This window comes from Nilaparvata lugens, chromosome 11 (assembly GCF_014356525.2).
Source record: "Nilaparvata lugens isolate BPH chromosome 11, ASM1435652v1, whole genome shotgun sequence".
Classification (NCBI taxonomy): domain Eukaryota; kingdom Metazoa; phylum Arthropoda; class Insecta; order Hemiptera; family Delphacidae; genus Nilaparvata; species Nilaparvata lugens.
Genome location: NC_052514.1, coordinates 28,305,198 through 28,317,604, shown reverse-complemented (window position 1 = coordinate 28,317,604; position 12,407 = coordinate 28,305,198). Strand labels below are relative to the sequence as shown.

The window sequence follows — 12,407 nt, the reverse complement described above, 5'->3', positions numbered from 1 at the left end:
CAAGACTAACCTTTTGATATTGATAGATCACAAGTTAATTCTAAAGTTGCCAATTTAGATAGAAATTAAATTGAGTTACATGTTAGTTTACACCCAAATCTTCATCCCTAAGCTTCTGGTTTCAAGCTAAGATCAAAGAAAGAAATCATATAATGGTAGTCAATAATCAAAGTGATTGAATAAACTCTATTCAGATTTATGCAAATTCACTTTAAAATGATCCCACTTCAATATTTATGATTGTAGAGTTTTGGAAATGTGAAATCAGCCACAATAGATGTTATACTATTATGAATGGACTCTTATGTATGAATGGAATTCCATGGAAGAAAGAATCGATGGATTGGCTGCTTTTACACTTTTGGATAAGTGAAACGAAAAGTAAGCGACAGGCTATGCCAAAAATTCCAGAATAACATGATCACTGCTAATTTGATAACGGGAAAATATTAATTGTCAATGAATAAAGTCGAGAGCGAATCTTAAGCCCCGCCCCATATCCTACAAAATTCGCTGCAATTAGCCTACTCTTCTACAGAGCACTTCCAACACATCGATTAATTATTTGAATGATTTGTCTTGATAATTTTCATGTCAAGTTATGGCCTAATCTCAAAAACGATTATAAAAATTTTGGTAGGATTTAGTTTATAAATATTTCACAAAAATAATTCCATCTTTTAATTCCCGTAGCGAAGCACGGGTGCCCTGCTAGTACAGTTTATATTCCTATACTCGGATGAAAATATACTGTAGAGAGTATAGCTGATATTGATAGAATAAACGGAGATTCCACATTGAAGTCACCCATTGATCCATATTCCGGATTAGAAAGACATGTGGGAGTTTCACAGAGAGAATCTCTGAGCGAGAAACATATCTGACAGTCGTTTCATTCGTATCTGTTTATATAAATTCATGTATTTCACTGTCATGTGCTGGGGATTAGTGGATAATCCAGTGTATTTGAACATTTATGACAAGCTTCACTAATGCTTTAATCGCAGTGGATACTGACCTGAATCGACCTTCACTTTCTAGAGAAGATTATCCGAATGTTCCACACTAATCATATTTTCATCCGAATATATACTTTTATGTTTTATATACCAACAGTCTATCTATATTTGATATGAAATCCGTGAACTGGGACAGAGGGACTGGGAAAACGGAAATGAGCCAATCTCCTTCCCACCCCTGTCGATCAGCTCGGAGATGGGAGTGCGGATTTAGATGAGGCTTCCACGGCTAGTGAAACTGTCAGAATTTCCTGTAAATAACACTAACACTCCCCATTCAACTAATGCTGACAGTTAAAAGTGAATCTCACTTGAGGTTCAACTCTGATCTGGGGTCCATCATGTCACCTTGTAACCTTCGGATGAAGCCAATCGATTCATCGAATATTGCTGCTATGAAGCATTTTCCGCGCAATATCGGTTGTTATGCTGCTCTACACGTGGAAACGGTTTCGAATCTGAGCTGAAATGACTACCATTGATATTAGCTGGGATGACTAGCTATAGTGGGTGGCTTGAATGACTTTCTGTACTAGCTCGTCGATTATTATTAGTGTTGGATGAGGAATTCACAGTTTTCTGTACAGATAGCTCAATTTCCATCATGCATGAGTGAAACTTTTTTCGAGTTTTTCCAACTTCAATTCTCTCTGAAATGTCAATTCTTTCGTAAATTTATCAACGATACTGAATGGAATATTTCTGGTACATGTTTGTCATTCATTATGTTTCCACCACAGATAAGACATTCTACCCATTTCGTTGCTTTTAGTAGTAATCACTATGATATTTACTTTAGGACAATACATACAGCATACAGCATACACTTCGCTGATGATACAAAAGACAATCAAATCTATTGTGCACAGACACATCCTCATCTTATTTTATTCCATCGTCCCATTTACAGGGAACGTTCGAAAAAGTGTGTCAAACAAAAAACGTAATAAATTGATATAAAAAATGGAGATTTCACCTGAGTCAAAAGTGTGTCAAACCAAAAAAAGTAATAAATAATTGATATAAAAATCGAGGTCTGACATGAGTGAAAGAACAAGAGAAACTAACAAAATTTTACAGTTAGAAAGGGATTTAAGGCAGGAAAGATCAGTTCAGCAAACAAGGATTAACACTCTCACTACACAGTTATTAGTATCACGTAACTTGTAAGTAAGGAAACTGAGCGCTTTTCTTCTCGACCATCAGGTTCAGTGTTACATAGTCCTTAGTCCCATAATTCATAGTCCTATAAATAAAAAACCATGGTTCAGAACCGTTGGGATAAATCATATTTCAAATCTGAAAAGCTTAATTTTAACAAATCTGATTAAGTTGAAATAATAGGCCTACATTTCACAAATTTGATTTAGTTGAAATAATAAACCTACTGGAAGTTAAGGCATCAGGCATAATTATAATGACATAGGAAAAATACCGTTATTGTAACAGTTCGTCTTTTTTGGTAGGCTAATACTACTTACAGTATTTTTTCATCTATTGATACAGTATGAAATATCCATAACAAATACTCGTAGACTCGTTTCATTCCTTGATTTAGTCATAACTGACATCAGTCACCGACTGCAGACTGGATCGATACACACTGCAACTGCGACTGACGCAAAAGGCAAAGGGAACAGATAAGTTTCTTGAAATACCCAGCATTCTACTAGCAAAATTATTCCAAGACGATGAGAAAGTGAACGAGAACGCAGTGAGTGCACAGCACAGCGCAGCAATGACATCTGGAAGACAGTCAGCCCTAGTCCCAGAGTGGCGGTAGCTGGAACAAAGGCACAGCACTGGATGATTCAATTAGAGAACAATGGATGGAAATTACGGGCGCAGCTATTGTTTTATGGGTCCTCTGCAGACGCTTGACTTCTCTACTCAGCATCCCTCTATTCTGTCAATTTAGGCTACCCGGCAGCTCATTGCCTCCAATTCAGAGCCCGACTTGTTTTGGTTAGGTTAGGTTAGCCGTTTTCGTTAGGTTAGGCTAGGTTAGCTGTCCTGTCCTGGCTATGTTCCCTCTGCCACTCAATTTATTGCTAAATTAAGATTCACTTCAAACTGTCAGCATTGCATGGATCGGAAACGTTGTCCTATACTTTTAAGGGATGCTGTCATTTTGGAGTGAATTTCTCCAAAGATATATGCTATAGTGAGGTCCACGTTATAATGGCAGCGTTTGATTAGCAATGGTATTACTATCCTTGTATATCATTCAACAAATCAGATAGCGCTATCTCTTTCTTGCTTTGCTCTGTTTTGCCAGATTGTCTTTTAACAATGTAGAATTAAAAATTAATTAACAAAATATTTCATCTTAAATATAAAAATTCATCATTAAATTATTGAAAAATATGATTTCTTGCTTAATAAAATAGAATTGATTATTTTAAACAATAATGATCAGTTAATATTACATCAATAAACCTGTATCAGCTACCGTCTATAGAAGGCATTGACAAGACAGAGAGGTTCGGCAACGTTGTTCTCCTATCTTTCTCCACTGCCATTATAACATGCACCTCACTATAGTGGATTCACTATATACTGTCAGCACTGGATCAATGGAAAGCATTGGTCCAATACATGAGGACTGCTGACAGTGATCTCTCTACTAGTGATGTTGACGTTAGACTGTCTGAATTGGTTGAATGGAGAGCACTGGTCCAATTGCTATAAGGATTCTGACAATTGAAAGTGAATCTGTGTATAGATGCTAGTAGATTCACTTCATACTGACTGCATTGTTCGAGTGTGATGCGTTAGCCCTATTAGTCCAGTCAAATGGTCGTTTCTCAGGGAACAGCCCCGAAAGAATTTTTCTCGACGGTTCTATATGTATTTTTAGAATCTGAAATTTGCTGACACGCCAGAGGGCGGCACTCTCTTCACCCCCAAAAATGCTGAATCCTGTTCAGAATATTTATTGCTCTTTCACGTGATGTGTGGTTTTTTATTATTAAAATAGTGTAGTAAATAGTGTGAATCTCACACTATAGATGCTAATCCTCTTTAATCATGTTGACAGCCCCAATCGGATATCCATGGCTAGCTATATACAATACATTGATTAATTAGCAAGTGTCCATGCTTGACTGGATTAGGGGCCATGATGGGTTCAACAGATGCATGCAATGAATTCAACGTTGATTGATGGTGGTTTTGGATCCTCGAACCCTTTTGGTTTTGACCCTTGACGTAATGGTTGCAATCCCACCGCTTTAAGACATTGGCTTTTGTATCAAAATCTGGAGGTGATGATTAATTTCTAAATGATTGTGTCCACTACTGGAATATGATTAATGGAAAATACGCTTTGCGTATTGGTTTCAAAATAGTCAATGCATTTCCAAAGTTATGGGTTCGCCTGAAGTAACTATATAACCTGGTTATTACTGTAGGTTTTACTGTATGTAATTACTGTAGGATTTCCTAGCCTTTAGGCGAATTGAGTTCTCGTATTCTATGCTGCGCCGGCAAAATATGAGATACTATCATGATTTTTTCTCTCTCTAGCCATCTTTCGCTCTCTCCTTGTATTGAGTTTGTGTGGCAGAGGGGATCTAGAATTTCAATAATACTCCGATTGAGACAACGAATTTAACCTGAACCAATCTCTCTCAATGAGTTTCTGTCAGAGAGTGTTTTTCTCTTTCAATGAGTTTAGTTCATACTACATATCAAGTCTAATCTAATCCAATCCAATCGCCAGATGATTGTAAAGTTTCTCTACTCTATGCCAAAAACTTGGGTGTTATTTTTTACAAATTATATCACTATACATATTTTCTATTCTTTGGTATTCTCTCTCTATACGCTCAAACGAATGAGATGAGAAGTCAACAACTTACTTTGTACATGTTGAAACTTTGTGAATCGTGAAGTTTTTGAGTATCTAAAAACTTTTACACACTACTTATCACTAATTATATTAACAGATTTTTTGTTTTAAATTCATCCTCATTAATCTCTGTGTGAGAAAAAGCATATAATGATGCTTCTTCATTTAAAACTTTGGTGTAAAGTATATAAACGTGAAACGTTAACTCAGTTGTACCAGAGATTACTCATACAAAACTTATCAGATTGTTTCATTTTCATCATTTATGTACAGCTCAAATTCTATGAAATAAGTTTGTGAATGGTTTGAAAACACACAATTTACACATAGCGGCACTCAGTGCCGCGCGCGTGTAATATCGTGAGAAGGCGCCTAGCGTGTAGTTGAGGGTTAACTTAGTTCTTGAGGATACGGACCGAATTCCACATATACTACTTAACACCAAACATATTTATAGATTCTTTTAGTTTTGAATCCATCCTCATTAATTTCTGTGTGATAAAAAAATAATATACTGATGTTCCTCCAATTGAAATTTTTGTGTAAAGTATATAAACGTGAAAAGTGATGTCTCAATGCTAGATCTACTGAATCTATATCGTATAATCGAACATTCATTGGCCAATAGAGAGAAGTTTAAGTTTTGATGGAAGCTTGTTTTCAGGAATGTTGGGCAGGCAATGGAGTTATTCTCCTTCGATTCCTTCAAACTATGTGCCAACTTCGTTAAATATTGTTGAAGGGTGAAAATTGGTTGGAGCGAGAATCACACATCAGACTATCGTGAAATTCATTTCAAACTGTTATCATTGGTTGGGTGTGAAGCATTGGTGTTGGAATGCTGACAGTATAGAGTGAATCTTACTATTTACGTGAGGGGGGAGAGGTTGGAAGTTTGCGAAGTTGTGGGTTCATCATTCCACGCCATAACACGGCTCGATTGAACCCACTGACTCAATCTTTGATGCTCCATTGATTCTTTCTATTGCGGTGAACATCTTTAGCTGCATTGTTTATAGATGCTTTGATTATATCTGATCTTAAGTTTGCAATGCAAAGTTTACTATCAACGGATAAATCCAAGGGAAAGAGGTAAATTCAAGGGAATAGGTACAGTGGGAGGATGACTTTTTTATTAAGTAGCAGCTGAGTAAGATACCGTACACTCATTGGATTTGAGCTCATTTTTCTTGAAGTGAGTCAAGGAATCACTGCAGCATCATAAAACAGGAATCATAATACTCTCCAGAGTCATACATATATTTTTCAATAAATTCAATATCAAGCATTAAGCATGATTGGTATGATTAGACACAACAACATTGAAAGATTGAATAGGGTTCACATGTATTAAAATTCTATCACCTACTGTACTTATGCATGTGATCATAAATTGAATCTTCATTTTAAAACTATTGTTTGTAATGTAAAGGATATCATTTCGTTATTATATCCAATTAAATAAATGTATGTATCTTGATTTAAGTGCAGTAGCATATACTTATATTTATTTTTTGTAAAGCTTTTTTGTATTTTGTTTTTGGCAGAATATCATGTACAATGAGCCTTGTATTATTGGTTGAAAAACTCTAAATAAATCAATGTTTAAAATTTTTACGCTATGTCGGAAAATACTCAACATAAAATTCTTTAGAACAAAATTTCATCATTAACTATAAAAATCGTTCAATAGGAATAAACCATAATATACAATCCAAATTGAAAATTGAAATACAATCCTTAAAATGAAAGGTTTTCCATTGCTTCAAGTATATAAGTTACTTGTAAATGAGTTTCCAAAGTATTTCGATTGAAGAGCAAATGAGGAAGATGACTTAATCTCAATCTTTAATATGCTAATCACAGATGCTATTCTTGCAAGCAGGATGAGCTATTATTGAGCAATTCCCCAACTATACTTCTTTAAAATGAATTGAGCTGTCAAATTTTCTCAAGTTACAAACTTCGAACGATATGACATTCCTGTCAGTAGGCCATAAGCCAGTACATTAAATGCGTTCCGTATTATATTTTGGGAGTTGAGAACAACCCAAGTTTCACAGCCGTATATTACTGTAATGAGTACCGTATATGTAAGATAATATTATGTCAGGTCCAATGTATTTGGAAAGAGCAAAATATTGTACGGTACAATATTGGTAAACTCACTCCCGCAGCCATTTCTTTGGGTGAAATCCCTACATTACATGGATGATAGAGGATAAATAGTTGACACCCAATACGATTTGGGTATCTGACCTCTCAAGTAGTGTCAGCCTGAGGTGATAGGGTGCTGAACAGCTGAGAGGATCTGTATTGTGCTAAACTTGTTGAAGCTGAAAGGAAGCTCTAGCCAAAGTTTGTGCCTATGTTGTCATGGCAACCATATCGACGTAACATTCCGCATCACAGCCAGATTCACATCGAACTGGCAGCTTTGCTTATGGATAGCATCAATGCTTCCCGTTTAGCCAACACTGGTAGTCTAAAGTGAATCACACTAGAAAACTAGCAGCCGACGGGATTCGGCCCACTTCAGCCTGTTGCTACGGAGCAGAGCAGAGCAGACTCTTTGAGCTCATTGTAGGTTATGTGCTCCCTTTATTGCAATACTGCTCTTAAATGTGAGAGCATAGAATGTTGAATTGTTGGAGAGAATTGTCTGTTGGCTGATGAAGGAAATTGGCTGCCTGTTGGATGAGAATGATAAAGGGATGGAGTGCAAGATGAAGTAGGAGGAGGGTTGCACTAAGCTAGTATGGGAGATCAATTGGATGAGGATATGAGGCAAAACTATCTTCAATTAATCAACCATTCACTCCATCTACCTTATTTTGCTTCCTACAATATAATCTTTTCTTGTTTTTAGGCTAACGGCCATATGCACCATCTGCGTTTCACCACTACCTCCGTAAACAAAGCCCTAGTACATTCGAGTGACGTCAGCACAGGTAGGGCTCCTACACCAATAACAACACTTGCTGATATAGATCAGCTGAAATCAACGAATTTTTATTGGTGTAGGAGCTGTACCTGTGCTGACGTCACACGAAATAACTATGGCTTTCACCAATACCTACTATTACTTTTACGGAGGTAGTAGTTTCCGATAAACCACGTTTACATGTAGATATAGTTGCATTTATCATAATGTGTTTCATACGGGGTTTAAACGAGCAACCGACGTACGGTATCTGTTTAAACGGTGCATCTGCACGGGCCTGAAAACAACACAAACACTATGTTATTCTAATTGAGCGTTATAGAATTGAATATGTATTTGGACAATTTAAGACAAAATTAGGAAATTGAAGAAGTTTTGGGCAATAGCCTGTTTTTTCTTTTCCGACTACTGTATTGTTCACTCTATCCAATAAATATTATTCCTGTAAACATTTTCCTTTTCCCACACGATTGAATATCTCAGCTTTCTCCTTAAATCAAATATCCACTGTAAACTTTTGAAATCAGGGCATTTATTGCTGCTAAAAGATTCCAAGCACCCCTGGCATCGCATTTGTTGAGAACGTTCCACCACTAATATACGAGCTTTGGGGCTGAATTCAATTTGGAATTCGACGTTTTGGTGCCAGTGATATACTGTCAGTCTGGGGTTGTGTCAGTTAGAGCAAGGAGAAGAAATGAGAGAGAGACTACTGGAAAAGAGACGAGAGAGAGAGAGAGTTAGTGATAGTGTGAGATAGAGTGATGGGAAAGAGAGAGAGAGAGTGAAGGTAGGAGTATTGTATCAACTTCTCTCCTCACCCTTGATGAGGTAATGAGTGATTCGACATTCGACCATCAATCTCTGCTTAGCTGACAGCTCATTGTTGCAGGGGGAACATTCACCAAGTTTTGTGGTGTTGGCCAAGTGTAGCAGGCCACATACCTAACGCACTGTTACTGACAGATTACTATCATTTTGATCCTCAAGTTTCGATAGATATTTTGAGTTATTTATGTTATGAGAAATGCTCTTGCATTTAAATCACTACCATGCTTTGGAATGAGAAAATCGTTTTCATTTGAATCTCCACAATAATAAATACATATACCATAAGGTACTGTTGCTGATCAACGTATCATATCAAACAGTACCTTATAGTATGTACAAGTATGCTAGTTCGAATGTTGGTTTGTTTCAGAAATAATGTAATCCAAGCTCAAATTTCATAGTTTTCTGAACTCAAATGATTCACAGGCTCCAAGTTTCACTTCCGTACTCTAACTTTCCCACTACAATTATATTCCGTTTGTTATTCATCGTATCGCATATATTGATATGGAAGTAATCATTACTCCTTACTATGGTAGTATATTTTATTGAGATTCAAATAAAAAATATTTTCTCATTCCAAAGCATGTTAGTGATTTGTATATCAATTGTTTTTATCAGTATATTACATTCCTGAGATTTCTCAAAATAGGTGATACGTGATAAAACACAAAATCATAAAAATATGACAAGTCGACAAGTCTCTTCAAGTGTCGAAAAATCGATCAAGGATTATGTTTTAGTTTTGCTTTGTATGTGTAGTAAATGGATGTAGTAATTAATACAAGCTTGGAACTGGAATATCAGAGGGTTTGCCTGTTAGCCTGTTCTTCTTCCAATATTCAATTCAATTTAATTCTTTACTGCCAGAATTTAACAATACAACAAATCAAGGTTAATAAATCAACACTTATTAACACTTATTACAAGAAAATGAAATAAAATTAACTACCGAGACCTAAAAACTAAAATATTTTTTCATGTTAGTGATTTGTATATCAATTGTTTTTATCAGTATATTACATTCCTGAGATTTCTCAAAATAGGTGATACGTGATAAAACACAAAATCATAAAAATATGACAAGTCGACAAGTCTCTTCAAGTGCCGAAAAATCGATCAAGGATTATGTTTTAGTTTTGCTTTGTATGTGTAGTAAATGGATGTAGTAATTAATACAAGCTTGGAACTGGAATATCAGAGGGTTTGCCTGTTAGCCTGTTCTTCTTCCAATATTCAATTCAATTTAATTCTTTACTGCCAGAATTTAACAATACAACAAATCAAGGTTAATAAATCAACACTTATTAACACTTATTACAAGAAAATAAAATAAAATTAACTACCGAGACCTAAAAACTAAAATATTTTTTCAGGCACCACCAGCAAAAAGAAAAGTCTTTGACCGCTGGTGGGAGTCGCAAAAAGTCCGATTTAAAATAAAAACTAAAAACAAAATACAAAATCGTGTTTATGACAAGAAAAAATACTTCACTGCAAAAAACAAAAGAGTGATAACGAATTTTGAGAGAGAGAGAAAAATAAAGTTTTTCCAAAAGGAAAAACTAAAATAAAACAGAGATAGAAAAATATGTCTACCATTCAGGTATCAGGAATTACAGAAAATAGAATAGAGAATGCTTTATGAAAAATATATATAAATATAGGCTATTATTACCACCATTCAGGTCCCAGGGAAAAGAAATACTCTTCCTCAATCCAATCCTCTATTCCCTTCAAATCTACTATTTGATGAATAACAAATGGAATTATATCAATAAATCTAGAGCTCATATACATCAACTGTCTTCTTAACATGCTCAACTTAGAATCTTAAACAACATACCTCAGCGAACTGTCTGGTCTCAAGTTATAAAATGTTTTATCAATCCTACAGAATTTATCACTATTTTTGACTAAATTTTTCAAGAGTCTCTTGAAATAAAGTTTCCTTACTGTCAAAACTTTGAAATCAAAAAATAGAGATCCATTTGGATACAGCCTAGGTTTATTTAATATTGTTTTTATTATGCACTTTTGTATTATGAATAAATCACTAATGTGGTTATCATAGGCCCCACCCCAAACGACTATACCATACTGTATTAACGATTGTACAAAAGCAAAATCATTTTAAGGTACTCTAGATTTAAGATTTTATTCATTTTATAGAATTCATAGGATATGCATTCGAGTTTTTTACAAATAAAGCTTATGTGGGAGTTCCACTTCAAGTATTGGTCAATCATTACTCCCAGATATTTTATTTCATCAACTTCTTCAATATACGGACAGTTGCATGTAAGTGTGTCTCCACAGTTTGTGTGTAACCTTATTTTTGTTTCATCATTGGGCTTTCCAGCTGCACTCCCGGCAAATCTAATAAATTTGGTTTTAGTTTTATTTAAACAAAGTGTATTTGATTCCAACCATAGTTTTATCGTATTCATATCCTCTCCAGCAACCCTATACACATTATTCCAGCTATCTTCGGAAAAAATAATAGCCGTGTCATCAGCAGAAGACACTATTTTTCCATTTTTGATATTTAGTTTTTAGTTTTAGGAGATCATTAACATATAAAAGAAAAAGAAGAGGGGATAAAACTGTTCCTTGAGGCAATCCATAGGCAGATAAACTAACTGTACTAGTATTTGAATTATTTAAATTGAAAGAAGAATTGTTTTCTTAAGAATTATTGTTTGAAGAATTATTGTTTAAAGAATTATAGTTTAAAGTAAGAATTTGGGATTTGTCATTCAAGTAGCTTTTCAGCAAATCAAGTGCAACGCCTCTTATTCCCAATTTCTCCAATTTGTGGAATAGGTTATCGTGTGGAACTGTATCAAATGCTTTTGATAAATCAAGGAAAATAGCCATTGTCTTTTTATTTTCATTCATATTTCCGATCACTAAATTTATAAAATGACTCAGTGCATCCTCTGTGCTTTTTTTTCTGAAAGCCGAATTGATTTAATTCCAATATATCATATTTTGTTAAATAATCCAGTAGGCGGTTTTTATAAGTTTTTCTGCTATTTTGGCTAAGTTGCTTAATAGACTGATAGGCCTATAATTTGACGGATCATTCCTATCACCCTTCTCAAATATTGGTTTGATTCTAGCAATCTTAAAATGTTTAGGAAATTCAGCTGTCAAGAAAATTGTGTTTATTAAAATATGTGAAATCGGCAAAGATATAAGTACAGCTATTTGTTCCAAAGTAATGTTGCTAATTCCATCAATCCAGGGGCTAGAATTATTTTTTAGACATTTTATTACGCCCTCTACTTCAAGCAGAGAGACCGGAGCCATAAATAATGGATTTACAAAATGATGTCCAGATTTTGAATATTTTAGTTCAACTTGTCTATTATAGTGCGGTCCACGTTATAATGACAGTATTTGATCAACTTTGGTTTTGCTATCCTAGTTTATCATTCGACAAAGCCGGTGGTATTATCCTATTCTAGGTCCACAACGATGGCAATTATGTTTTTGACAGTGTAGAAATATAATTAATTAATGCAGAGAATCGGTATCGCTATTCTTCTATCTTTATCCACTGCCATTATAACGTGGACCTCACTTTAGATTTTAGAATTGACTGAGCATGGTTTTCCCCTACACGAGCAAAGAAATTATTGTTTAATGTTTGGGCATCAATATTAATTTTCTCATTTTTTACATACTTTCCATTAATAATTTCATTTATGCCTTTTCAAAGTTTTTTTGGGTTTCCTTTGCAATTATTTATTTG

At 34.9% G+C, this 12,407-nt stretch overlaps 1 protein-coding gene across 1 annotated transcript in view; it reads left to right on the top strand.

The window, feature by feature from the left end:
- LOC111049092 (transmembrane protein 151A) overlaps positions 1–12,407 on the top strand; it is a 119,145-nt gene that overhangs the window by 28,963 nt on the left and 77,775 nt on the right. The gene's annotated exons all lie outside the window — the stretch shown is intronic.